The sequence below is a fragment of the Periplaneta americana genome, chromosome 14 (genome assembly GCF_040183065.1).
Source record: "Periplaneta americana isolate PAMFEO1 chromosome 14, P.americana_PAMFEO1_priV1, whole genome shotgun sequence".
Lineage (NCBI taxonomy): Eukaryota > Metazoa > Arthropoda > Insecta > Blattodea > Blattidae > Periplaneta > Periplaneta americana.
Window position 1 is genome coordinate 21,110,248 of NC_091130.1, and position 27,441 is coordinate 21,137,688.

General features: G+C 33.6%; 1 protein-coding gene and 1 non-coding gene across 2 annotated transcripts in view; one reads left to right on the top strand and one right to left on the bottom strand.

Moving 5' to 3' along the window:
• ara (araucan) overlaps positions 1–27,441 on the top strand; it is a 699,589-nt gene that overhangs the window by 60,244 nt on the left and 611,904 nt on the right. The gene's annotated exons all lie outside the window — the stretch shown is intronic.
• Positions 25,277–25,348, bottom strand: TRNAT-GGU (transfer RNA threonine (anticodon GGU)). Its single transcript has one exon. It is a non-coding gene; the product is annotated as a tRNA-Thr (tRNA).

Consider the following 27,441-nt stretch of genomic DNA (forward strand, 5'->3'; position numbering starts at 1 on the left):
TTTAATGGCAGGCAGAGTAACTATCTCATGCCCCCATGTTTTAGATTGCTACCAGTGCACTTCATTAGAACCAGGTACCCAGCTTCGAAGCCGTTAGCCCTGTGAACTTACAATATATTTATGTTCCCCTATTATCATAATTCAGGGTTTGTATCTAAGAAATTAGCAAGTTCTTTGTGATAGTAGAAGAGAAAGAGTGGGGGAAGGGAAGTGGTCCGTGGCCCATTTCTTTTAGGGCTCATCCCGACATTTGTCTTATTGCTCAAGGGAAACCACGGAAAAACCTAGCGCAGGATGAGATGTCGTGCTGACGACAAGCCAATTGGCTATAGTGTGGTCGGAATATGTTCGGGTGGGAGGTTTTGATTTAATCATTATTCAAAATACACATACATTAAAGGTCCATAAAAAGTGTTAACAATTAGAACAATGCATCTATGCTGCCAATAACGTGATGACCCTGAAACAGAGAAATAACATTATTAGTGCATTAATAGCCTTGTCTGTGTGTAGAGTCAAGTGGTTATTTAGTGTTGAAGTTGGTATTCGTCTTGTACGTTGTCGTTCCAAGCTAGAGGGTGGAGTACGCTCTTAGGTCTTTTATGTTTGTCTAATGCAGGGTTGTAATTTCCTAGTGAAGAAATTAGTGGGTTTGTGCTGCTGTACGACTTGGTGTACGTGCAGAAGGCTTGATTTGAAATAAATTCTTGAATTGTCGGAATTTCTAGTTCTTCATGAATCAATCTAACAGGAGTTACTCTAGGAAGTCCTGTGATGAATCTTAAAATTTTGTTTTGGAAAACTTGTAATTTTTTACGGACTGTAATAGGTGCATGTCCCCAAGCATATAGTATTACTGACCTAATTAATGTTTTATACAAAGTTAATGCTGTGTATATGTTTAGATGTCTGCTTTTATTTAATAAGCCGTTATTCATATTTACAGGCTTATATATTTATTAGTTCTATGTGACATCTACTGCTGTCGAATTCTATGTCAACAGACCGAATTAATTGGTTCCGGTGTTACTTCGCGATGGCCAAGAAGACGTACATAAATTGTCGCTCGTGTGTCCAGATACGCGTGTAAAATATGGATTCAGGAAGTGTATGCACTTGTAATAGCCTGGCCAGTGTGCCATGAGAACAGCTTCAGGAGTTATTGCCATGGTTACAAAGAACTTGGGAGTCAAAACAACGAAGCCCATACCACACGCATTTGCGGCAACCTCTCCGGAAGTTCATTTAGTCTTGCTACACAATTAATTTACTGAAATTTTTTAACTGCAATGACTTCTAATGAACACGGAGGACATGTATAAAATTTTAGATCCGCTAAAGAGATAGAAACATTTTAGTTCAACGGTGTGGCATTTGAGGTTAGAGTTTCTGTGTGTTTTTTTCTATTATTACTTCGTTTACCGTTCTTAAATTGCTGTTTCTCTTTTATGTCACCTGATATTTATCTATAAAACCGTGTCAACTTAAAAAAAAAGTCACAAATTTGAGTATCATTGTCTGTACATGGACTGGGGAAGGGATTATCTTGAGAAACCGCAGGTGTTTTTCGACCTAGTTCAGGTTGTATCTCACATCAGAACAAACAATAGATGGGGTTGAATTAAGCGCGTATATTTATTACAAAGATTGGAATCAAGGGCGGAAAAAATATACATTCCCCACCCACTGGTCGTCATAGAGTACAGAAAACGACTTTCCCCATTAGGGACATCAGGATCTATATGAAAAAAAAAGTAGAGTGGCAACAGTAGTGACATCTAGGCAACGTATCTGGTCAGTAATTATATGCAGTTGGAAAAATCGATTGGCTCACCGTTTGAGTATTGCGAACGTCGGCTTTCCGCGTTGGAGACCCGCTTTCGAACCCCGGATGAAGCAAGCGAAAATTTTGGAAGACAAACGATAGGGATATTAGAAAATATAATCCCGCAGTTTACCATTTCCGCTACGATCATCAAATCAATTCTTCACACAGAAATCATCATCATCATCATCATCATCATCATCATCATCATCATCATCATCATCATCTAGGTATCGGATATTTAATGATGCTACATTGACAGCACAGTTGTGTGTAATCTATAAAAAACAAAAACGGTCCTTGATGTAAACACGGACTGAGCTCGAGCGCGGGTTTGATCCTCGCTTGGGTTCACTATTTCCATTCCATTTTCAATTGACCATAGTGCAATTGAATTAATTTCATTTTTAGGGGCCGTATTCACAGACATTCTTAGCCCAGGCTTCCGGTGGATGATCAGCGAACTAACGTTTTCCGTATTCATAAACCAGTGTTAGCGATATGATATGATATGAATCCTGTACAAGTAACCAGTCGATAGCCGGGGCTAGTTTAGCAAGCTCGTAGCGCGGGCTAGCGAAATGTCTATGAATAGCACCCTAAGAATTTAACAATCGGCCAAACTATTAATTTTATAAAAGATTTTAAGATCATGCGCAAATAAGAGGCAGCTAGAATTTATTCTTCTACTTATTCATTTATAAATAATAATAGGCTAATAATAATAATAATAATAATAATAATAATAATAATAATAATAATAATAATAATAATAATGTTTTACTTATTTTTGCAGATTTAAGAGTATAGGCAGGGGCTAGAATTTATGGAGATTAATTTTATCATTTGTGTTTTTTTAATAGGCTATTTGGGTTGGCGCAGATAGTTGGAGATTGATTTGTACTCTTGGCGGATATTAATGGAAATTTTGGAAAATATAATTATTTTGGAATTGGAGTATTAACTCAGTATAAATATTACTTTTCAAATAATTAACATTGAAGGTTCGTTGGATTCTGGTAAATGTGCGGTATGGTCAATAGAGAATATTTGTTGGATTGAGACTGTATTTAACATACATTAATTAAAAAGGAAAAAAAAAAAAAAAAACTTGCGGCCCTCAAATTGACACTTTCAAATTATTAGTGAAATGTTGAATTCTCCGTCTTTTGGGTTCAGTAATGTAATCAGAACACCTGGAATACCATGCAATGTAGGCTACTTGAATATGTAACAAATTCAAGTGTAAACAATTTGAAAAAAAAAAAAAAACTCAGAATATGAAATTCGCTATAAAACGACGCAATAGTAATAATTCGCGAATGTGTTCATATTTCGCTATTAGAACTCTATTTCGCGATTTGTCGCGATTGTTTTATCTGTATATTATTAATCAAAATCACTTAATTCGCAAAGATTAAGTTAGTAAAAATCAATTGTATATCCATTAGTTGTGATTTTCGCGATCTCCATAAATACTCGGCCCTGACTATAGGTCCTTTTCTAACATTCAACCAGGAGTAAAACTTCGATACAAAGACATTGCAAATATACCAAATACAGTACATAAAAATTGAAACATAAGTACACTAATATTTAAAAAATATATAATATATTTAAAATAGTAAATATTACAATATTTTAATAAACCAAACAGCAAATTAAGCAGAATGAACCATATTTTCATAAAGTGTAAAAAAAAGTCGATTTTTTTTTTATTTTGGGTCTTGATGACTTCCCTTAATATATTTTTCTATCTATTGTGGAGATAGTATGTGCAGTGTGAGGACAAGTGACAGAGTGAATTCATTAATTATTTCCTTTTCTTTCTTCTTTCGAATAACTTCCATTATCACTCCATAAAATATGGGCAAATGTCTCTGCACAGTGTATATTAGAGGTTTCATATCTGACCAGCTATTTCAGCTGAAAATAGACCAAAAGAGAGAGACGGAGGGAGGTAGAGGGAGATGGAGAAAGGATCGATTGCCTTCTCATAGCTGATGGGTTACATCGCTAGCTTAAATCTATCTGAGGTGTATGTATAATTGGGACCATGATGAATGACTGGCGCAAATGATGGTTCGCACACCCCAACCCCTTCGAACCCCCCTGGATGTTTTGGACTTGATCCCGTCCTAGTCCCCCAAGTCTGTATTAACATCAGACATGCAGGAGATGGCACAAATTCCATTGCTGTGTTAGCTACTATAGGAGCGCCGTGTATATCCTAATAGGCGGTACAGAAAGGGTTGGAATTAGAGAGGGTTGAAGGGGGAGGGGGAGGTTTGTAGTGTGCCTAGAATTATCGATCTGCGTGTGAGGGATGAGCGCAAACCGAACAAGTTTCTGTCCCCTCCTCCCACCCTTTCGGCGCGTGTTTGTTGCTCTCGTAGCGAATATGACATGAGCCCCACTTTGCAGTAGAAGTGGTCCCGTGGTCCCCCACCCCAGCCCGTGCTCGCTCCGCCCTCTGTACTAAAGAGGGCGTCGGGCCGAATTAAAATAATACGATTAAATTTCCATTAATATTTACCCTCGTGCGAGAGATAAAATAACGAGAATGATTTCCATAGTTTATCTATCTATTGGGAGCTTTTCCTACCCTAGTAGGGTTTGTCCTAGGCCTATATTTTTCTGGCCAAATTGGGGCACATTGTAGGACTCTGTGACGTGAGGTCAGCGTGACTTCACTAGCTTCAACATTGAAAACTGATAAACATCCACCCTTAAGATTCAAACCTATGGCCGAGTTTTCACACACCGTTAACCACAACCACCACCACCACCACCACCACCACCACCACCGCCACCGCCACCGCCACCGCCACCACCACCATCATATAATTACAGTTTTAGGTCCAATGACCTGTCGTTGGAGATAAACCATACAATATGATACCAGTGTTCGAAAAAATTTAGTTATTCAAGTATACAATGTTTTAGATAAAGGTAAAAGGTAAAGGTATCCCCATAACATGTCATGAAGGCACTTGGGGGCATGGAGGTAGAGCCCCATGCTTTCCATGACCTCGGCACTAGAATGAGTTGGTGTGGTCGGCACCACGCTCTGACCGCTTTTACCCCCGGGAAGGACCCGGTACTCAATTTTATAGGAGGCTGAGTGAACCTCGGGGCCGTTCTGAAAGTTTGGCAACGAGAAAAAATCCTGTCACCACCTGGGATCGAACCCCGGACCTTCCAGTCCGTAGCCAGCTGCTCTACCAACTGAGCTACCCGGCCACCATACAATGTTTTAGAGTAAACTTTATTTTTTTAAATGTCATCCTATATTAAAATTTACATATTCCGAATCTCTATGAAATTTTACGTATGAATGTGCAGAAATTTTACCCATTCACCCGAATCTCCATTAAATTTTACGTATGAATGAGTAGAAATGTTACCCATTCACCCGTTTCATATCCGAATCTTCATTAAATTTTACGTATGAATGAGTAGAAATGTTACCCATTCAATCGTTTCATATCCGAATTTCCATTAAATTTTACGTATGAATGAGTAGAAATGTTACCCATTCAATCGTTTCATATCCGAATTTCCATTAAATTTTACGTATGAATGAGTAGAAATGTTACCCATTCAATCGTTTCATATCCGAATTTCCATTAAATTTTACGTATGAATGAGTAGAAATGTTACCCATTCAATCGTTTCATATCCGAATTTCCATTAAATTTTACGTATGAATGAGTAGAAATGTTACCCATTCAATCGTTTCATATCCGAATTTCCATTAAATTTTACGTATGAATGAGTAGAAATGTTACCCATTCAATCGTTTCATATCCGAATTTCCATTAAATTTTACGTATGAATGAGTAGAAATGTTACCCATTCAATCGTTTCATATCCGAATTTCCATTAAATTTTACGTATGAATGAGTAGAAATGTTACCCATTCAATCGTTTCATATCCGAATTTCCATTAAATTTTACGTATGAATGAGTAGAAATGTTACCCATTCAATCGTTTCATATCCGAATTTCCATTAAATTTTACGTATGAATGAGTAGAAATGTTACCCATTCAATCGTTTCATATCCGAATTTCCATTAAATTTTACGTATGAATGAGTAGAAATGTTACCCATTCAATCGTTTCATATCCGAATTTCCATTAAATTTTACGTATGAATGAGTAAAAATGTTACCCATTCAATCGTTTCATATCCGAATTTCCATTAAATTTTACGTATGAATGAGTAGAAATGTTACCCATTCAATCGTTTCATATCCGAATTTCCATTAAATTTTACGTATGAATGAGTAGAAATGTTACCCATTCAATCGTTTCATATCCGAATTCCATTAAATTTTACGTATGAATGAGTAGAAATGTTACCCATTCAATCGTTTCATATCCGAATTTCCATTAAATTTTACGTATGAATGTGTAGAAATTTTACCCATTCAATCGTTTCATATCCGAATTTCCATTAAATTTTACGTATGAATGGGTAGAAATGTTACCCATTCAATCGTTTCATATCCGAATTTCCATTAAATTTTACGTATGAATGAGTAGAAATGTTACCCATTCAATCGTTTCATATCCGAATTTCCATTAAATTTTACGTATGAATGAGTAGAAATGTTACCCATTCAATCGTTTCATATCCGAATTTCCATTAAATTTTACGTATGAATGAGTAGAAATGTTACCCATTCAATCGTTTCATATCCGAATTTCCATTAAATTTTACGTATGAATGAGTAGAAATGTTACCCATTCAATCGTTTCATATCCGAATTTCCATTAAATTTTACGTATGAATGAGTAGAAATGTTACCCATTCAATCGTTTCATATCCGAATTTCCATTAAATTTTACGTATGAATGAGTAGAAATGTTACCCATTCAATCGTTTCATATCCGAATTTCCATTAAATTTTACGTATGAATGAGTAGAAATGTTACCCATTCAATCGTTTCATATCCGAATTCCATTAAATTTTACGTATGAATGAGTAGAAATGTTACCCATTCAATCGTTTCATATCCGAATTTCCATTAAATTTTACGTATGAATGTGTAGAAATTTTACCCATTCAATCGTTTCATATCCGAATTTCCATTAAATTTTACGTATGAATGAGTAGAAATGTTACCCATTCAATCGTTTCATATCCGAATTTCCATTAAATTTTACGTATGAATGAGTAGAAATGTTACCCATTCAATCGTTTCATATCCGAATTTCCATTAAATTTTACGTATGAATGAGTAGAAATGTTACCCATTCAATCGTTTCATATCCGAATTTCCATTAAATTTTACGTATGAATGAGTAGAAATGTTACCCATTCAATCGTTTCATATCCGAATTCCATTAAATTTTACGTATGAATGAGTAGAAATGTTACCCATTCAATCGTTTCATATCCGAATTTCCATTAAATTTTACGTATGAATGTGTAGAAATTTTACCCATTTACCCGTTTCATTCTTTTAACTATTTATTAAACTTGTTTGTGGACTTCAAACTTCAGACAAATAAGTAGTATATAAAATCATGTTGAGTAGGCCATAACACTAAACAAAATACTACCACTAACAAAACTTTATCACAGATACTCAAAATGGGAACCGTTCAAGGATTTTGCCTTATTTCAGTCTGTAACCCTGTATTAAATTATTGAGATGGGATAATACTTAAAAAAAACTAACCTTAATCTACTAGATTTATTAGAGAAGAATAATTTAAATATGTATAAAAACCTATAGATTATCCCATCGAAAAATTGTTTTTAGAATTCAAAGTCTTGAAAATACATTAAATTGATATCAATGCATTATTAAATTTTATACATACAAATCACACATATTTCAGATTATATAGTCACAAACACGAAACCAAAGGCATGGATACAATACGTTTGTTTGAAGGAGCACTTCTTTCAACCATAGCAGTAATATCGGCCCTTGAATTTATAACAAATTGATAAAGAAAATACCCTCATCAATTTAACTCCAATAGTTTCAGATTTAAAAATATAGGCCTATGTAAGCAATTTGTTATGAGAAAATAATAATTTTATGCGTTATTTTATTGTAATGTACGCATGTAACTTTATTATGTAATTATCGAATTTTCCCTGAGCACGATACCACTCTCTTCTAGGGACTACTAGAATTTTGTTTATTAACAACTTCATTGTATTATATTTTTCTGACAATAAATTTATTGTTATTATTATTATTATTATTATTATTATTATTATTATTATTATTATTCGTTCAAGGGGTTCGCCTTTACTTCTGTTTCTAGAGAGAAGGGGCCTAAAGACTAACATTGCAGTCTCCAATGGGCTTATTGTATCTTAACCACTGCATTACTTAGCTTTTAATTTGTTTGTTTTTTTTAAGGTTTTCTTGTTCGGTGCCGTAATGAAGGACAAAATGGGTGCAAAGGCAAATGATTAGCTGTCCCGTCCACCTAAAAATTGAAATGTTATTTCTTTTTCACTTGTAATGTTCAAGTTGGTCGTGGAGTCTCGATATAACCTACACAGAGTAGAAGAGGAGAAAAGGAACAGATGAATAGCAAAAGAGGTGTAAAAGAAGAACAGGAGAATAGGAAGAGAATAATATGAAGAAAAGGGAGGAGAAAAAGAAGAGGATAAGAAAGAAAAGAAAAAATAAAAAAGATGATGAACAGGAAGGAGTAAAAAGGAGAATCAAATAAATAGGAAGGAAAAAGAAAAAAATATGAGGAGAAAACAGAAGGAAGAAAAGGAAGAAATGAAGGGAAAAAAGAGTGAGGAGAAAAAGAAGATGAAAAGAAAGGGACGAAGATGAAGAAGGAAAAGGGAAACAAAGTGGAGAAGTCCAGAAAAAAGTAGGGAAAAGGTAATTAAAAAGATGTGGAAGAGAGGGGAAAAGAAGATTTGGAAGAAAAGGAAGGAAAATGGGAGAAAAGAAGATAAGACTGAGGTGAAGAAGATGCAGAAAAGAAAGGGAAAATAATGAGGGAAAGAGAGAGAAAAAGATTTAGGAGAAAGGACGATAAACTTTGTTTTAATTGGTTATTTGACAACGCTGTATCAACTACTAGGTTATTTAGTGTCGATGAGATTGGTGATAGCGAGATGATATTTGGCGAGATGAAGCCGAGAATTCGTCATAGCCTAGATTACCTTGCATTCACATTACGGTTGGGGAAAGCCTCGGAAAAACCCAACCAGGTAATCAGCCCAAGCGGGGATCGAATACGCCCCCGAACTTAACTTCAGACCGGCAGGCAAGCGCCTTAACCGACTGAGCCACGCCGGTGGCTGAAAGGAGGATAACGGGAAAACATAAAATGAGAAAAGGTTGGGCCACCAGCGTGGCTCAGTCGGTTAAGGCGCTTGCCTTCCGATCTGAAATTGCGCTCGGGCGCGGGTTCGATCCCCGCTTGGGGTGATTACCTGGTTGGGATTTTTCCGAGGTTTTCCCCAACCGTAAGGTGAATATCAGGTAATCTATGGCGAATCCTCGGCCTCATCTCGTCAAATACCATCTCGCTATCACCAATTTCATCGACGCTAAATAATCTAGTAGTTGATACAGCGTCGTTAAATAACCAACTAAAATAAATAAAATGAGAAAGGGTTGGGAAAAGGTATTATATGAATTTTTTTTAAATTTTAGTTGGTTATTTAACGACTATGTACCAACTACTAGGTTATTTAGCGTCGATGAGATTGGTGATAGTGAGATGATATTTGGCGAGATGAGGCCGAGGATTCGCCATAGATTACCTTGCATTCACATTACGGATGGAGAAAACCTCGGAAAAAAACCCAACCAGGTAATCAGCCCAAGTGAGGATCGAACCTGCGACCGAACGCAACTTCGGACCGGCAGGCAAGCGCCTTAACCGACTGAGCCACGCTGGTGGCTATTATATGAATAATATGAGATAAAGTGGATAAAAGAATAAGGATAATTATGATAAGAAAAGGAAAGGGAAAAGTATTTAGGAAAAGGGAGGAAGAAAGAAAGAGAAAGAAAAGGGAGGGAGCAAGAAAGAGAAAGAAAAGGGAAAAAGTGTGATGAATATGAGGAAATGAAGGAGAAATAGATAGATGATGAAAAGAAGAGCAAAAGGATATGGGAAAAGTAGGTAAAAGAAGAGAAGAATTGAGGAAGGGAAGGGAAAACATGTGAAGAATGAGTACAAGAAGGATAAAAGAATAAGAAGATGATGGAAGGAAAGGGAAGAGTACATGAGAAAAGATAGGAAGAAAGGAGAAAAGTTATTTAAAGAACAATAGGGAAGAGAGGAGAAAAGAATAGGAAGAAGATGAGAGAAGGAAGAGGAATAGATATGGGGAAAAGGAGGGAAAATGAAGAGAAAAATGAGAAAGGGAAGGGAAAATTTATGTGAAGCATATGAGATAAAGAAGCAGAAATGAATAAGAAGGTGAGAAAAGAAATGGGAAAAGTATATAGGGAGAAGGAAGGGAGAAAGGAAGAGAATAAATGAGGAAGGGAAGGAAAATTTATGTGAAGCATAAGAGATAAAGAAGCAGAAATGAATAAGAAGGTGAGAAAATAAATGGGAAAAGTGTATAGGGAGAAGGAAGGGAGAAAGGAAGAGAATAAATGAGGAAGGGAAGGGAAAATTTATGTGAAGCATATGAGATAAAGAAGCAGAAATGAATAAGAAGGTGAGAAAATAAATGGGAATAGTGTATAGGGAGAAGGAAGGGAGAAAGGAAGAGAATAAATGAGGAAGGGAAGGGAAAAATTTATGTGAAGCATATGAGATAAAGAAGCAGAAATGAATAAGAAGGTGAGAAAAGAAATGGGAAAAGTATATAGGGAGAAGGAAGGGAGAAAGGAAGAGAATAAATGAGGAAGGGAAGGGAAAAATTTATGTGAAGCATATGAGATAAAGAAGCAGAAATGAATAAGAAGGTGAGAAAAGAAATGGGAAAAGTATATAGGGAGAAGGAAGGGAGAAAGGAAGAGAATAAATGAGGAAGGGAAGGGAAAATTTATGTGAAGCATATGAGATAAAGAAGCAGAAATGAATAAGAAGGTGAGAAAATAAATGGGAATAGTATATGGGGAGAAGGAAGGGAGAAAGGAAGAGAATAAATGAGAAAGGGAAGGGAAAATTTATGTGAAGCATATGAGATAAAGAAGCAGAAATGAATAAGAAGGTGAGAAAAGAAATGGGAAAAGTATATAGGGAGAAGGAAGGGAGAAAGGAAGAGAATAAATGAGGAAGGGAAGGAAAATTATGTGAAGAATATGAGGAATAGATGAAGAAAAGAAGGGAAGAGAAAACATTAGGAAAGAAGGGAAGGGAAAATGTTAGTGAAGAATATGAAGGACAATAAGAAGCAAAAGAAGAAAAGAAGAGGGAAAGGATGAAGTAACCGCGTGGAAAAGGAGAGAAAAATTAACGGATGCATTTGCGAATGTTTTTCAAACTTTATGATCTTTGATCACACGTAGTGTTCTGTGTTATTTTAGGTGGATACCTGAATCGCGGTAACCTCAAAAGCTCACTACTCCAACCATGTGTTAATCTAGCGTATAGGTCAATAAAATACGAAAATCGGGAAGTACAAGTTACAAGAAGACAGGTGATTAAAACGAAACATTGAAAGGAAGAATGTGTCGGTGTTGCTAATTGGAATAGTTATTTATTCCAAATGAGAAGAGATTTCATCTGGCTTCAGTGATTAAAAGTCAGAGCTAGTGTCCCCTGCAAGGGGCCAGGCTCTGAAGTTGAGTCACTTGTTACAAGGCGTCAAACGAGGGAAGGATGGCTGGCAATACATGCTGTAAGACAGCAGCTAATCTTAACAGAAAAGCATTTTATAAAATTGCTTCCTCAATGATGTTCCCCCTTCTTTTTCAAAGGCTAATATCTGTAAAGTATAACAGGTCTAGATGCAAATGAGCTGAACTCGCTTGATTATAAGCACTTCGCCCTAACCTTAGTCACAACCATTATTGTGGCGTTACAAGATGCCCCGGTTACTAAATTGGATGTCTTCATCACACTTCCTTACCCAACGTAAAGGAGTCATCCATCGGCACAAAAACGTTGTTACTTCACCTCCATGTACCATGTGTTGTTTCAGAGTTACGCATCGTTATGGAGCGAGGTTTCTGTTTATTTACACCGTACCATAGATTATTTTAAAGATACCCAACGTTTTGGAGAGCTACATTCATTGGTTTACTTAAAAACCTCGTAAATCCGTTTAGAAAATTGTATTGGAGAGTAATTGGCTTCTTTATTCAACTGTTATGCATTTGTTATTAATAAAATCAAATAATCAGCATAAATATGGTTTCTACGAGAAATTGAGGATTATAAATTACTGGACAAAAAACACCTAATAAGAAATCAGAGCTGAATTAGGTGGTGAAGAATTAAATGAAGTCATTAAATGTTACGGTCATCGTTGGAAAGACCACCTATCCAGAATGGACTGAACATATTTGTTTCATAATTCATATTTGTCTAAGGCCCAATTGTATAAAACTCCCTGACTAAAGATCAACTTTGATCGAAGACCGAAAAGTAAACCGAGTTTAGACACTTCTTCTATTGTATAAAACTTTTCTGCGATCAAATTACCTTGGTTCAAATGCAATCCAAGTTCACGTGAAAAGGATTTGGCAACATCGCATAAACAGGTGAAATACGTGATGCGCGGACCATGTTATACAGGTTTGTTCAGTGTTGCCAATCTAGCGATTTTAACTCTTTTTCAACAACAATTTCTTTTAACTTTTATATTGCTTAAATAGGGACTTAGTGACCTTTTAAGCACTCCATAGTGACAAAATTTAATCTTTCTTTTTGATAATGAGAAATCTAGCGACTTTACAACTACTTTTTCGCAACTTTCCGTATTACACTCTGTTGGAGACACTGTTTTTTTTTTTTTTTTTTTTTTTTTTTTGCAATGTAAATAATGGCGGACAATAAGAAGAAGGTTGACTGTTCTCTCATGTTATGGTGTTTGATACTGCTAAACATAATAAAGCTTTATAAAACGACAATTTTCGTTTAGTAATACAGTTAATTGAACATTTATGAATGTACCTATCATATCCATTAATAATTAATGGTTGTTATAAACATAATATAATTATAGGTTATGTTATTTGATATTGCTGAACACGATAGAGCCTTATAAAATATAAGAATGTTTGTGTATTAAGGCAAGAAATTGAAAGAAACATATATATATATATATATATATATATATATATATATATATATATAAATGTACCTAACATATCTATTAATATTAATAATAATGGATATTTTATTTGCACAATCTGTCACTCGTATATTTCAAACAGAAAAGAAATAACTGAACTTGGATCATCTAACTTAATCGGAGAAATTTCTTCAGTCAAAGTTGACTTTAGTTTGAGACAAATTAATCTCAGATTAGACTTTATACAACACAAAATTCCAAGTTCAGCTGAAACAAGGATCAATTTAACCTCTGATCTAAGATTAAATGGTTTATACAATTGGGCCTAAATAAATGTCATGGTTTGGCAAGTTTTATCATAGTACAACCTTTAGTGTGTTCTTTTGTTTAATGTCATAAAATAATGTTATTATGTAATTAATTTGTCACAAGAGAATTTTTCTCCGTTCCATTACTCTTTCATCGTATGATGACGCAGAATATCTGCGTGGAAATATCATATGTACCTCGGTACATTAAATAATATATATTATGAATAGTGTTATATAACTTATGTCATATATAATGTAAACATAATACGTGACAAATAAACGTGTAAAAAAACACTGTCGTAGAAACCTATAATCCTAAAGGACGCAGAAAAATTAGACGCCCTAGAAGACGATGGAATGAGCAGTTTTTGAATGGAGTCTGAACAGACTAACCTGGTCCAAATACTTGACGATGATAACGATGATGAAAACATCACAAAATTTATAGACTTACATGATTTTGTTAGTAGATGCGAATTGAAAATATAGGCTGCACAAATTTAACTCATCATCCAACGTTGGACGAAGATGGACCCACACCTGTGGAGTAACGGTCAGCGCGTCTGGCCGCGAAACCAGGTGGCCCGAGTTCGAATCCTGGTCGGGGCAAGTTACCTGGTTGAGGTTTTTTCCGAGGTTTTCCCTCAACCCAATACGAGCAAATGCTGGGTAACTTTCGGTGCTGGACCCCGAACTCATTCACCGGCATTATCACCTTCATTTCATTCAGACGCTAAATAACCTAGATGTTGATACAGCGTCGTAAAATAACCCAATAAAATAAAAAAAACGAAGATGGAATGACCAGTTTTTGAATGGAGTCGGAATGGACCAACATGGTCCAAATTCTTGAAGCTGATGATGATGATGATGGTAATGGAAATATAACGAAATTTATAGACTTATATGACTTTATCAGTAGATACGAATTGAAAATATTTATTTATTTATTTATTTATTTTATTTATTTATTTATTTATGCCTATAACAGGGCAAGCCCCAATTATAATAGTCAGTACAGATATTCGTTTACAAAAAATAAAAAACATAGATAACATGGAAAAAAAGAGATGAAACAGATACAAGTGTAAATACAAATTAAAATGGAAAATGAGAAAAGGAAAGGAAAAAAAAAAAAAGACAATAGTGACAGCCACTCATGCTTGGATGTATGTGTATGTATTTATTCACACTGCAAATAGGTAAATACCCAGTGGCAATGGTTATTAATTAGGCCTACACTCAATAATGACAATTAATAATAAGCACAATTAATAATAAATTAATCATAATAATGATAATAGTTAATACCACTAATAACAAATAATACTAATAATAATGAATAATACTAATAATAATAAATAAAACTAATAAAATAATTAATATTTCATCAAATACGAGTACTTCTGATGATTTTTCCCTCTTTTTCGTTAAAGAAATTCGGAGGGGAATTAGCAAATATCAAGCTGTAGGTATAAGTTAAAGTAGAAATCGCTACTCGAAAAATTAATTTCACCGTTCAATTAAATTTCATATATTAAATAATTATATAGGAAACTAGAAATCGAGCGTAAAAAAGACTGTAATGGGTGGTGGGGACAGTCCAGATTCTAGGACAAGATGTACAGACGTGTTAGAAATGTTCTCACTTCAGCGATCATTGAGGTTACGTGAAATATTTTTGCCTCTCACCAATGCGGCGACTTTCTTCCTTTTGTTCACTGACTTGCAGTGTTGATGCCTTAGTGTGAATACTAACGCATTTCTTGTGTGCAGTGGAAGGTGTGATCAAAATATTTGAGAAAGACTTTCCAAAGTTCATAACTCACATTAAAGCGAACACAACTACACGGCGTTTCTTGTTATATTCTGGAAGTCCAGGAAGCAGGGGCGGCTCGTCATATAAAAATCTGATGCTTGAAAGTTCCTCAAGGATAGAAATTACGAAATTTGTTTAGAGACAAAAAAACTCAGTGAAACATTCGTTGCGAGTTTTAACATTTATATTAATAAACTAGCCGTACCCGTGCGCTCCGCTGCACCTGTTACAAATAAATATAAAGTAATTACGTAATTAAAATAGGACGTTTGATCCAGGGAACATTCATGTTTGATAGAAGGATCCACTCATTTGGTGCAATGACAATTCCTTTAACATGTTTCTTATTTGTTACTAGCCGTACCCGTGCGCTCCGCTGCACCTGTTACAAATAAATATAAAGTAATTACGTAATTAAAATAGGACGTTTGATCCAGGGAACATTCATGTTTGATAGAAGGATCCACTCATTTGGTGCAATGACAATTCCTTTAACATGTTTCTTATTTGTTACTAGCCGTACCCGTGCGCTCCGCTGCACCTGTTACAAATAAATATAAAGTAATTACGTAATTAAAATAGGACGTTTGATCCAGGGAACATTCATGTTTGATAGAAGGATCCACTCATTTGGTGCAATGACAATTCCTTTAACATGTTTCTTATTTGTTACTAGCCGTACCCGTGCGCTCCGCTGCACCTGTTACAAATAAATATAAAGTAATTACGTAATTAAAATAGGACGTTTGATCCAGGGAACATTCGTGTTTGATAGAAGGATCCACTCATTTGGTGCAATGACAATTCCTTTAACATGTTTCTTATTTGTTACTAGCCGTACCCGTGCGCTTCGCTGCACCCGTTAGAAATAAATATAAAGTAATTACATAATTAAAATAGGACATTTGATCCAGGGAACATTCGTCTTTGATAGAAGGATAAATCGTTTAATATGTTACTTAATTTAAATTGCATCCAAATAATTAAAATGCGATCATTTTGGTCCAGAGACCACTCATTGGTACAATGACAATTCCTTTAACATGTTTCTAATTTTTATTACATGCAACCATAGTTTAATGAACATTGACATCATTTAGATTTAATGTGTATACTTTATTTTACTTGTTATAGGTTTCCATTGAATTATGGTAATAACTTAATTTTAACCCTTGTTTTCTACGTATTCAGTAAATGGCGTTTGGTCCACTATGGTTCTGAACCCTTCAAATAACTTAAATTATATTATACTAGCCGTACCTGTGCGCTCCGCTGCACCCGTTAGAAATAAATATAAAGTAATTACATAATTAAAATAGGACATTTGATCCAGGGAACATTCGTGTTTGATATAAGGATAAATCGTTTATTATGTTACTTAATTTAAATTGTATTTGCATAATTAAAATGCGATCATTTTGATCCAGAGACCACACATTTGGTCATAAAAATTATTTTAGGAAATACAGGAAACGAATGTACAGAATAGCCTATCAAGTTTTCTGTCCATAAGAAGCTATTTTAATCTTACCTGTCCTCGATTCACTCAGAAGTTACTGTAATAACATTATAGCATTATGTCCATCTAGAGAAACTACTTAATTAATTAATTATACAAATCGATTAATTTAGCTTCCGATATTACTTCATACAAATTCAGAAACATCATCTGTAGGCTATCTTTCATAGCTTTCGATTGTTGCTGTCCTTATAGACGAAGTCATTTGTTTTTTAATTCATTACACGGCCTCAGATGGCAGTTATTTTAATTTTAAAACTCATTTATCTCATTAAATATCAGTCCAATCAAAATGTTTCAAAGAATAAAACTTATCGGAAATTATTTTTAAAGAAACTTTTGTTATGTAACATTTTTCACAAAAATCAGTAATAAGCGAGATATTTTTATTTATTTAATTCAGGCCCCCTTATAATCCCCCTTTCAAATAATGTATTTTGAATGTCATATAGCCTAACATCTAAGTTACAACGAACTTAATTTATATTCCAATTTTCATCGAAATCCGTTCAGCCATTATCGCGTGAAAAGGTAACAAACATACAGACAGACAGACAGACAGACATACAAACAAAAATTTCAAAAAAGCGATTTTCGGTTTCAGGGTGGTTAATTATATATGTTAGGACCAATTATTTTTGGAAAATCGAAAATTACCAGAAAAATTTCGGCTACAGATTTATTATTAGTATAGATTACACGCAACCATAGTTTAATGAAGATTGACATATCATTTAGTTTTATTGTGTATACTTTATATTACTTGCTATATGGTTCCATTGAATTATGATAATAACTTAATTTTAACCCTTGTTTTCTACGTCTTCAGTAAATGGCACTTGGCCCACTATGGTTCTGAAACCTTCAAATAACTTAAATAGTGATACAGCATAAACAGTGATATGTAATTATATTTCTTTCTTTCGAAAATGTAAGAATTCACGATCTCCTGTGTACCATTGCCATGGAATGAATAAATGTGTTTTTTCTTCCTACTCAAAAATTTTATATTTTGCACATGGGAATTACTGCAGGAACAACAACGCTACAATCTGAGGCGGCGGTGAAAACGTATTGTATTATTATTTTAAAAGTCTATCAGACCTACCAAATTTTGCATAGAATAAAACTTATCGGAAATCATTTTTGAAGAAACTTTTGTTATGTAACATTTTTCACAAAAAAAAAAAAAACAATAATAAGCGAGATATTTCGATTTAATTCAGGCCCCGTTAAATGAAGTATTTTGAATGCCATGTAGCCTAAAATCTAAATTACAACGAACTTAACTTATATTTCAATTTTCATCGAAATCCGTTCAGCCATTATCGCGTGAAAAGGTAACAAACATCCAGACAGACAGACATACAAACAAAAATTTCAAAAAAGTGATTTGCGGTCTCAGGATGAATAATTATACATGTTAAAACCAATTATTTTTGGAAAAGGGAAAATTACCAGAAAATTTTCGGCTACATATTTATTATTATATTATATTATATTATATTATATTACATTATATTATATTATATTATATTATATTATATTATATTATATTATATTATATTATATTATATTATATTATATTATATTATATTATATAACAAGTGCGTTGATAACGGATGTACTCCGATAAGAAGTTTTTAATTTGTTGTGGGAGCTCTTGAATCTCAGAAGCAACAACATTTACAACAGCGCAACATAATCTGCTTGGCTCATTACCCAATTTTTTTTGCACTGTATTTATTGCATATATAGTCTATTTCATGTATTTTAACACGATTCAATTGAGCATAGTTAAAATTTGAATTATAAAATAATGGATTGCTAAGCTAACGTACTATTACTGCATACTAAATCAATACACTCTCGTTGTTCATTAATTCTCTGAGATTAAAATGAGTGTGCACATAAATATTATTTTAAGAAATACAGAAAACGAATGTACAAAAAAGCCTATCAAATTTTCTGTGCATAGGCGTAGTTTAATAGCTTTCGATTGTTGCTATCCAAGGCCCCTTTTTCAATTGTTGTTGTCCAAGGCCCCTTATAGACGAAGTCATTTTTTATTTCATTGCACCGTCTTAGATGGCGTTATTTCAATTTTAAAACTCATTTATCTTATTACATATCAGTCTTATCAAAATTCTGTAAAGAATAAAACTTATCGGAAATCATTTTTAAAGAAACTTTTGTTATGTAACATTTTTCACAAAAATCAATAATAAGCGAGATATTTCGATTTATTTAATTCAGTCCCCCTTATAACCCCCTTTTAAATAAAGTGTTTTGAATGCCATATAGCCTAAAATCTAAGTTACAACGAACTTAATTTATATTCCAATTTTCATATAAATCGGTTCAGCCATCATCGCGTGAAAAGGTAACAAACATACAGACAGACATACAAACAAAAATTTCAAAAATTCGATTTTCGGTTTCAGGGTGATTAATTATATAAGTTAGGACCAATTATTTTTGGAAAATCGAAAATTACCAGAAAAATTTCGGCTACAGATTTATTATTAGTATAGATAATGTTGCTATTAAGTCATTTGTTTTTCGTTTCTGTGACTTGTAACACTTGTTATGAGCAACATTCAAAGAGCTACATATTTTTTTCAATTAATACTCATTATTTTATATATTATTTTAATCGTTTTTCTACACAAATATTGTCATTTTAACGTAGTACACCACCCACGTAATGGATCAGTCCAACCACCCCTTCAATATAGACTCCTCTATACCTGCTAGTTCCGGATAAGAGTGGCCTTGTGGTGGACTACAAGGAACTACATCAGGTAAATAATTAATTAATTAGAAAAATTATGTAAAATTAAATAAACTTTAATGTTGGTACTAGAATGTAATTTAATTACTAGTCTAAATATTAATATTCCTAGTAAGCCAAATATGTAAGATCAATTTTTAGGGCATTTTAAGGGCATTTTCGAAAGATTTTTAGTTCATAAATGCATTGTTTTAGGACATTTTTTCATGATTTATAGGTCATCAAAATCCTAACCCTAGTTATTACCATCGGTAAAATAGATGATTATGCGGCGGCATTATGAAGAATTCAGATCGAGAATTCATCATGAGATTGTATGACAATCCCCTTAGATATATTATTATAATGTACCGAAGTACATATGATATTTCCATGCAGATATTCTGCGTCATCATACGATGAAAGAGTAATGGAACGGAGAAAAATTCTCTCCGGCGCTGGGATTTGAACCCGGGTTTTCAGCTCTACGTGCTGACGCTTTATCCACTAAGCCACACCGGATTCCACCCCGGCGTCGGAAGAATCGTCTCAGTTTTAAGTTCCAACTCTTGGGTTCCCTCTAGTGGCCGCCCTCTGCACTACGTCATAGATGTCTATGAACCTAGGACCGTAGTCCACACATGTGCTGAGATCCCGGCCAACTAGTCACTCATTACGAGTGCACCTCAGCACATGTGTGGACTTCGGTCCTAGGTTCATAGATATCTATGACGTAGTGCAGAGGGCGGCCACTAGAGGGAACCCAAGAGTTGGAACTTAAAACTGAGACGATTCTTCCGACGCCGGGGTGGAATCCGGTGTGGCTTAGTGGATAAAGCGTCAGCACGTAGAGCTGAAAACCCGGGTTCAAATCCCGGCGCCGGAGAGAATTTTTCTCCGTTCCATTACTCTTTCATCGTAATCCCCTTAGAGTTGAGAAAATCCTGTGAGAAAACAAACTCTACTACAGCGGTCATCAGCACAGAGCACCCTGGGGCTAGCGTCTCTTACCCGCGGAGAACACACTGCACTATAGTGCACTAGTAGCTGCTAGCGGGTATGCTCTCTACCTCTTCCTGCTGCACGACGGGGCACACGGGACGGCTCCGCTTACCCTTTACCCATTTCAGCGAGTGCTGACGACCACTGCCCTACTATACTGTTTTCGCTGTAAGAAAAATCCTAATGTAAACTTAAGCACGTTGCCGTCATACCCGTGATTGGATCCCAGTCGAAACACTCACACGACGCAGGAAAATATAGTTCGTGTTTAGAAACCATAACGTTGTATTATTTGAAAATAAAAAATTGAATTCTAGTTGTTAAATACGATGAAACATATAACTTCACTCATATGTAAAACGCTATGTAAAAGAAAAGTTACTTTTATATTTTGTTATGTACTATGAACGCGGATGAATACCAAAAATAATACCGAGATAGTCTGTTCACTGTATAGAGAACATACAGTAAAGACACCTAAGCCATTTCCAGTGGCGTAGCATGAAATTTTGAGCAGGGGAAGCTAACTCAAGTTGTCTTTCATGCAATATGAGAAAACGTATTACAAAAATACAGTCTTAAAATAAATAGTAGTCAATGTCAAGTCAGCAGTCGAAGATTGGTTGGAACATCGTAAGTAACACCAATAAGGCATGACCTCAAATGATACGTAGTAAAATATGATTTCACGGTTTACACATATCTCTAACAAATAGACACGTATACGTATAGCATTAGCTCACTCCCTGTCATACTTAGAGAAATCACAGTATTAGTATCATTACGTAAGTATGCGTCTGTCTTTTGGTTGTGTCCTTCATTGACAGCAAGGGAGTCGGTCATTTGTTTTTTAAATCACACTTTTGTTCGTAAGTCAGTCTTGATAATACAATTGTCCTAAAAAAATTCAAGTAAATTAGTGTCAGGAACTGTTATTTCGCTCATTATTTATTATATCAGCCACAATGCACACTAACACTTCAACTGAACACAACTGACGAAAAGGGATAACTCGGAAACTACTTATTTTAAATGTTAAAGCTAGCTTCTTTGCGAGGCTTGCGATTAGGGTAGTTTAGTTAGAAAGGGATGGAAAATCTGCGGGGTGGATTACACAGAAGAAACCGGTCTGCTTGGAAGCTGGTATGTGCAGGCTTCTTGTATACTGCTGCATCACAAATCATCCTGAGCTGCCGCATCACAATATTTAACGCGTAAATATAAATCCTATTAAATTAATAAATAATTTTCTCCATAAACTGCAGGTTTATTATGAAATTATTATTAACTGGGGAAGCTAAGCTTTTTAGCTTACATTGACGCTACGCCACTGGCCATTTCGTGGGAACAAATTCTGAGTGCGCATGTCACGAAACCGGGTGTATTATCTGAAACCTCCACCAGATGGTTCTCCATCTACGACAGGGCTGGCATAATTTAATATTAACTGAAAACATTCATTACTCATCTTTTAATAATTTTAAAGACATGAGGCAAAGGAATGGCAATATAACCATAATAATAATTACTTCCGTATGCAATCATCATGAAAATATTCACTAATTGACGCTAACGTTCAAGTCACTGTTTGAGGTTTATGTTGGTAAAATTGATCCAAGTACAACATAATACATCATGGCGTTCGTTGCGGTGAAGTGCGAACATGAACGTCAACAATGGATATAAGTATTTTGACTTGCTAGCGACAATACTAATGATAGATAATATACATACAAAATTATTCGTATTACTGACCAAAAAAATAAATAAATTAATAAATAAATACATAAATAAATAAATAAATAAATAAATAAATAAATAAATAAATAAATACATAAATAAATAAATACGTAAATAAATAAATACATAAATACATAAATAAATAAATAAATACATAAATAAATACATAAATACATAAATAAATAAATAAATACATAATTACATAAATAAATAAATAAATACATAAATACATAAATAAATACATAAATACATAAATAAATGAATACATAAATACATAAATAAATAAATAAATAAATACATAAATATATAAATAAATAAGTACATAAATACATAACTACATAAATAAATAAATACATAAATAAATAAATAAATAAATAAATAAATACATAAATACATAAATAAATAAATACATAAATACATAAATACATAAATAAATAAATACATAAAAACATAAATACATAAATAAATACATAAATAAATAAATAAATAAATAAATAAATAAATAAATAAATAAATAAGTAAATAAATAAATAAATAAATATTTTACTAATATTTTGATAGTGGTTTGATACTAGCGACATAGTTGGATTCATTGAGAAATAGACCTTACTGAGCTTGAATTTAGTACCAACAACATCAAAGGTGCCGACAAGAGTTGTCCCTACTGATTCTTCTTATACTGTGGTCTGTTCTTGTAACAAGCCGGCGTCACTCGAGCTCGTAGTCGTTCATGTAAGCATATGGTACTGAAGTATAGCTTCTGCATCCTCGGTGTGTGTGGTTATTATACATAAGAGTGGAAACCCTCTCAAAAGCGGAGAAAAACAAATAGTCTTAAATGTATATAATAAGTTAAAGTGAATTTTAATTACAGTAATTATAAAGTAAATGTTTCCTAAGCAAATGAATGCATAGTAGTGAGGTTAGGTCTACTTGACGAGTAACGGGAAATGTTTAACATGAAACAGAATGTACAACAGTAGGCGGGAACACGTACTGAGAATCTATGGCGCCAAACAGCGGCCAATGAAGCCTCACTTCAGTCACGTGCTATTGTTTATATTAGGATTTTTCTTACAGCGAAAAGATTATAGGTAACCAGCTCAAACGGAAATCGAACAACGCCCTATCGCAGGGTCGGATCACGAGTCTCTTTCGTTACCCCTGAGCTACGTCCGAGATCTTTAATACAAATAATTTTCACAATAATTATTGCAAAATTTTTTTATCGAAAATTTTCAAATTGTAGTTCAGTATGACTGTTTGCCGATTCTTCGATCCATACTTTCACACACTATCCTGTGCGAGCGTTACAATAGAGTGGACTTTGCCAATGCTTGGACGTGTCTGCATTTGATTGGTTCTTTTTAACTATATTTGCAGTGCGTTACCGGCCCCAGCTCGACTGCCACGTAGGAATAATTGTCGTGACAGGCTGTAGAATTGAATTTACGATAGTATGCAAATTACGCGCAATACTGCCAACAAGTGGCGGATCTCTGAATGCCAGTGCGGTCAATTAACAAATCGAAATCGGCTTGCAATTTTTATCCAGGAAAATAACGCCGGTTGTGAAAGACTAGCAGTGTGGATTGTGCCCAGTAAACCCAATCTTACAAAGTTCAAATTATATCACACATGCATATAGGTATTGTATACAGGGTGAACCGACAATGGCAATAATTTCGGGGAGTTATTCTCTAAGATAGCCTTATTTCAAGTACACCTGTTTAATGCAATTTTGCTCATTTTTATTTCCTTTCGAGATTAAAATTGTTTTATATGAAACATTTTATAGCGTGTTTTGGGAAAGCCATTGATTTAATTCTCAACATGCTCAGTCAATTTAAAACCATAATTATTCCATTCTCATTATCTGAAAAATTAACAAACCTCCTACGTCTATATTAAGTATTAAATTACATAATTCTGATTGTTGTCTTATACAGTGTAAATGTCCGATTATTAAAGAGTCCTCTGAAGTTAAATATTTAGGCATAATTTTCGATAATCATTTAAAATGGAAGCAACACATTAATTACCTTTGTAATAAATTACGTAAAATAGTATATTATTTTGTTTTATTGAGGAATTACTTGTCAATAAGTTTATTACGTAAAATATATTTAACTTTATTTCAATCGTTAATTATGTATGGAATTATAGGATGGGGTAGCTCATTTAAAACCAATTTTAATCCACTTTATTTATTACAAAAGAAAATAATTAAAATATGTCTTCATAAACCTATTGATTTTCCATCTCAAAATTTGTTTCTAGACTTTAATGTACTTAACGTAAGACAAATTTATTATATTGTATTAATAAAATTCATACATAAAAATCGAAATAATTTTGAATTGTATTCGCATAGTTATGAAACAAAAGGTGTGAATTCTTTAAGATTGTTTGAACCAAAATGCAACACTGTTACAGTATTTAATCATAGTAATAATTTAGACCCAAGAATATATAACAAATTTATATTTGAATATCCTAATCTTGTCAATTCGAATAGTTCTAGTATTAAATTTAAAAAGTTATGTATGGATTTTATAAAAATTGAAAAATTGCAAATTTAAATTTATATACACTATAATTGCAAATTGTATTGTATAATTATTAATTATAATTGTATTGTGTAATTATTAATTTCAATTCAGGAATCCGCCCCTGAGCACGAGTTCTACTCTTCCAGGGGCCAGCTAAAGTTTTTCTGTATATTTTATATTTTATGTTACGATTATTAGCAAAATAATAAATAAATAAATAAATTTAAGAGATTAGGTACACCTTACAGCAGTAAAACGTTTTGAAATATTCAACATTTTTCCCCCATTACTGTATCTACTGTATCTTGTACAATAATGAAAATTGGTATGTGTAAAACACAGTTGTTCTGCTATGCGAAAAAAAAATATATATATATTTTTTTCGAAAAATTAAAATGGTGGCAGTTCACTGTGCAGTGATGAAGCGTTTCCCTCATAACTCATAAACTTGTTAAATTTTTCATGTTCTCTCTCTTTTATTTTATTGCTGAAACTCATGTTTACAATGAATAATTTCGAGGGAAAAATTGTTCCGGGGCCGGGTATCGAACCCGGGACCTTTGGTTAACCGTACCAACGCTCTCCCACTGAGCTACCCGGGAACTCTACCCGACACCGATCTAATTTTTCCTTCTGTATCCACAGACCTCAAAGTGGGCTGACAACAGTCAAGCAACCAACATTTGAGTGCACACTAACTCTGTATGACTTTAAATTGTGGTTTTCTGTTACGTACAGTGACGTGTATTATGCAAATAAGCTTTCAGGAATAACTCCCTGTAAAGTTAATTTGAATAATTTCGAGGGAAAAATTGTTCCGGGGCCGGGTATCTTAATTTTGTGTTAGAAGAAAATACTTATATTTGGCCATTTTTAAATGAATTTATTTTTTATCAGACAATCTATCAAAGGTAGAGAAGTGATTTTGCATCATATTATAGATATGACATGCATAAATACATACGAAATATTTCATCACAGAATGTTGGATAGTTTTTGAGTTATGTGGGAAATGCTTCATCGCTGCACAGTGAACTGAATTTAAAAAATATATATAAATAATTTTTTTAATCATACAAATATTTTCTTCATATAGCAGAAAGACAATGTTTTACACATACTAATTTTCATTATTGTATAAGATACAGTAATGGAGGAAAAAAATATTGAATATTTCCAAAATTTTACTGTTGTAAGCTATACCTAACTACTTAAGAGAACAGTGTAATATGATAATAAATTATAGAAAGAATTTTAGTTTTGACCATTAATTCTATAGTAAATTTGATCCGAATCAATGCAATTTTTCATTATTTAGAGGAATTTCACAATGTTACATTTGTTCGGTTCAAATTTATGCACATTTAAATTACAAAACTAAAATTCTTTCAATAATTTATCAACAGTAATCTCACTAGAGGTTTTGATTTATCTAGAGAAAATCAAAACTCGAGTGGGATTTAATTGACTATTATACGATTAGAAGAAAGTATATAAAGATTAGAAGTAACGAAGTACTCCAATACAATAAAATATTAATTGACTTACGAAAATACAAAACTGTCTTCAAATTTGTACCATCTCGACATTAAAAATATTTCGCTAGATGCATGCTAGATGGTAGTAGTGAGTTATGATTACTAGAATGCCATCTCGTCGAGAAGTTATCGATCTATATCACGATAGCAGTGTTACTAGTCAAGAAGGCTTTGTTGATTCAGTTTCATTTTTATTAAAACAGTTGCATTCCACTTCAATTATCCGAATCCCAGTAATCAACGTCACTTGACAGATGATTTTCAATAAATCTTAATATTAAACAATCTCTGATACGTGACTATCCATAATATCATATAGCAGAAGCTATAACATATCCTAACTAATATATACAAGTGTTAGAAAAGTTTTAATTAACGACGATGACATAAAAATAAACATGAATAAATTTAAAAGGAATATTTATTGAATGTACAATTTTCAAATTTGAATGTGGTTGGTGGTTCAATTGATGTTATATTGGACGTGTGCGTAATAGAAGTGGAACTCGTTGATGTAGGCCTACGTGGTGTATTCAACTTATTCAGGATTTCCGAATGGTGCTCTTCATTTATTTGTAAATAGGATTTCAGAAGATGCATAGGTGTGATCAGTGATTTTTATTAATTCTTGTTCTTGAATGGCAATGCGAGTCATATTTGAAACTGCTGTGCATCGACTGGAGTGGTTTGTAATTTTCTATATATATATGAGTAGTTTAATATCAAAGACGGACATCTGTCGTCTCCATAGTTTTGATCTAGAGGCAATTTTTTAATTCACAGTGTTCTTTGTAATATTTAACACAATTTATTTTATAAATGTAGTGTTAGAGTTTGCATATGGTTTCACTATAACTGGAAAGAGCATGAAAAATTGTATAAAAAACCTCAGCTATCTAAATTTCGATTGAAGTCAGATGTCCGTCTTTGATATTAAGCTACTCATATATATATATATATATATATATACTTTTTATGTCTAGACCAGCGCAGTGTGAAATGTTGGCAACCAAAGAAACAAATGCTAGGGACGCGATAAAATTAAAGAAATGCTAGGGACGCGATAAAATTAAAGAAATGCTAGGGACGCGATAAAATTAAACAAATGCTAGGGACACGATAAAATTAAAGAAATGCTAGGGACGCGATAAAATTAA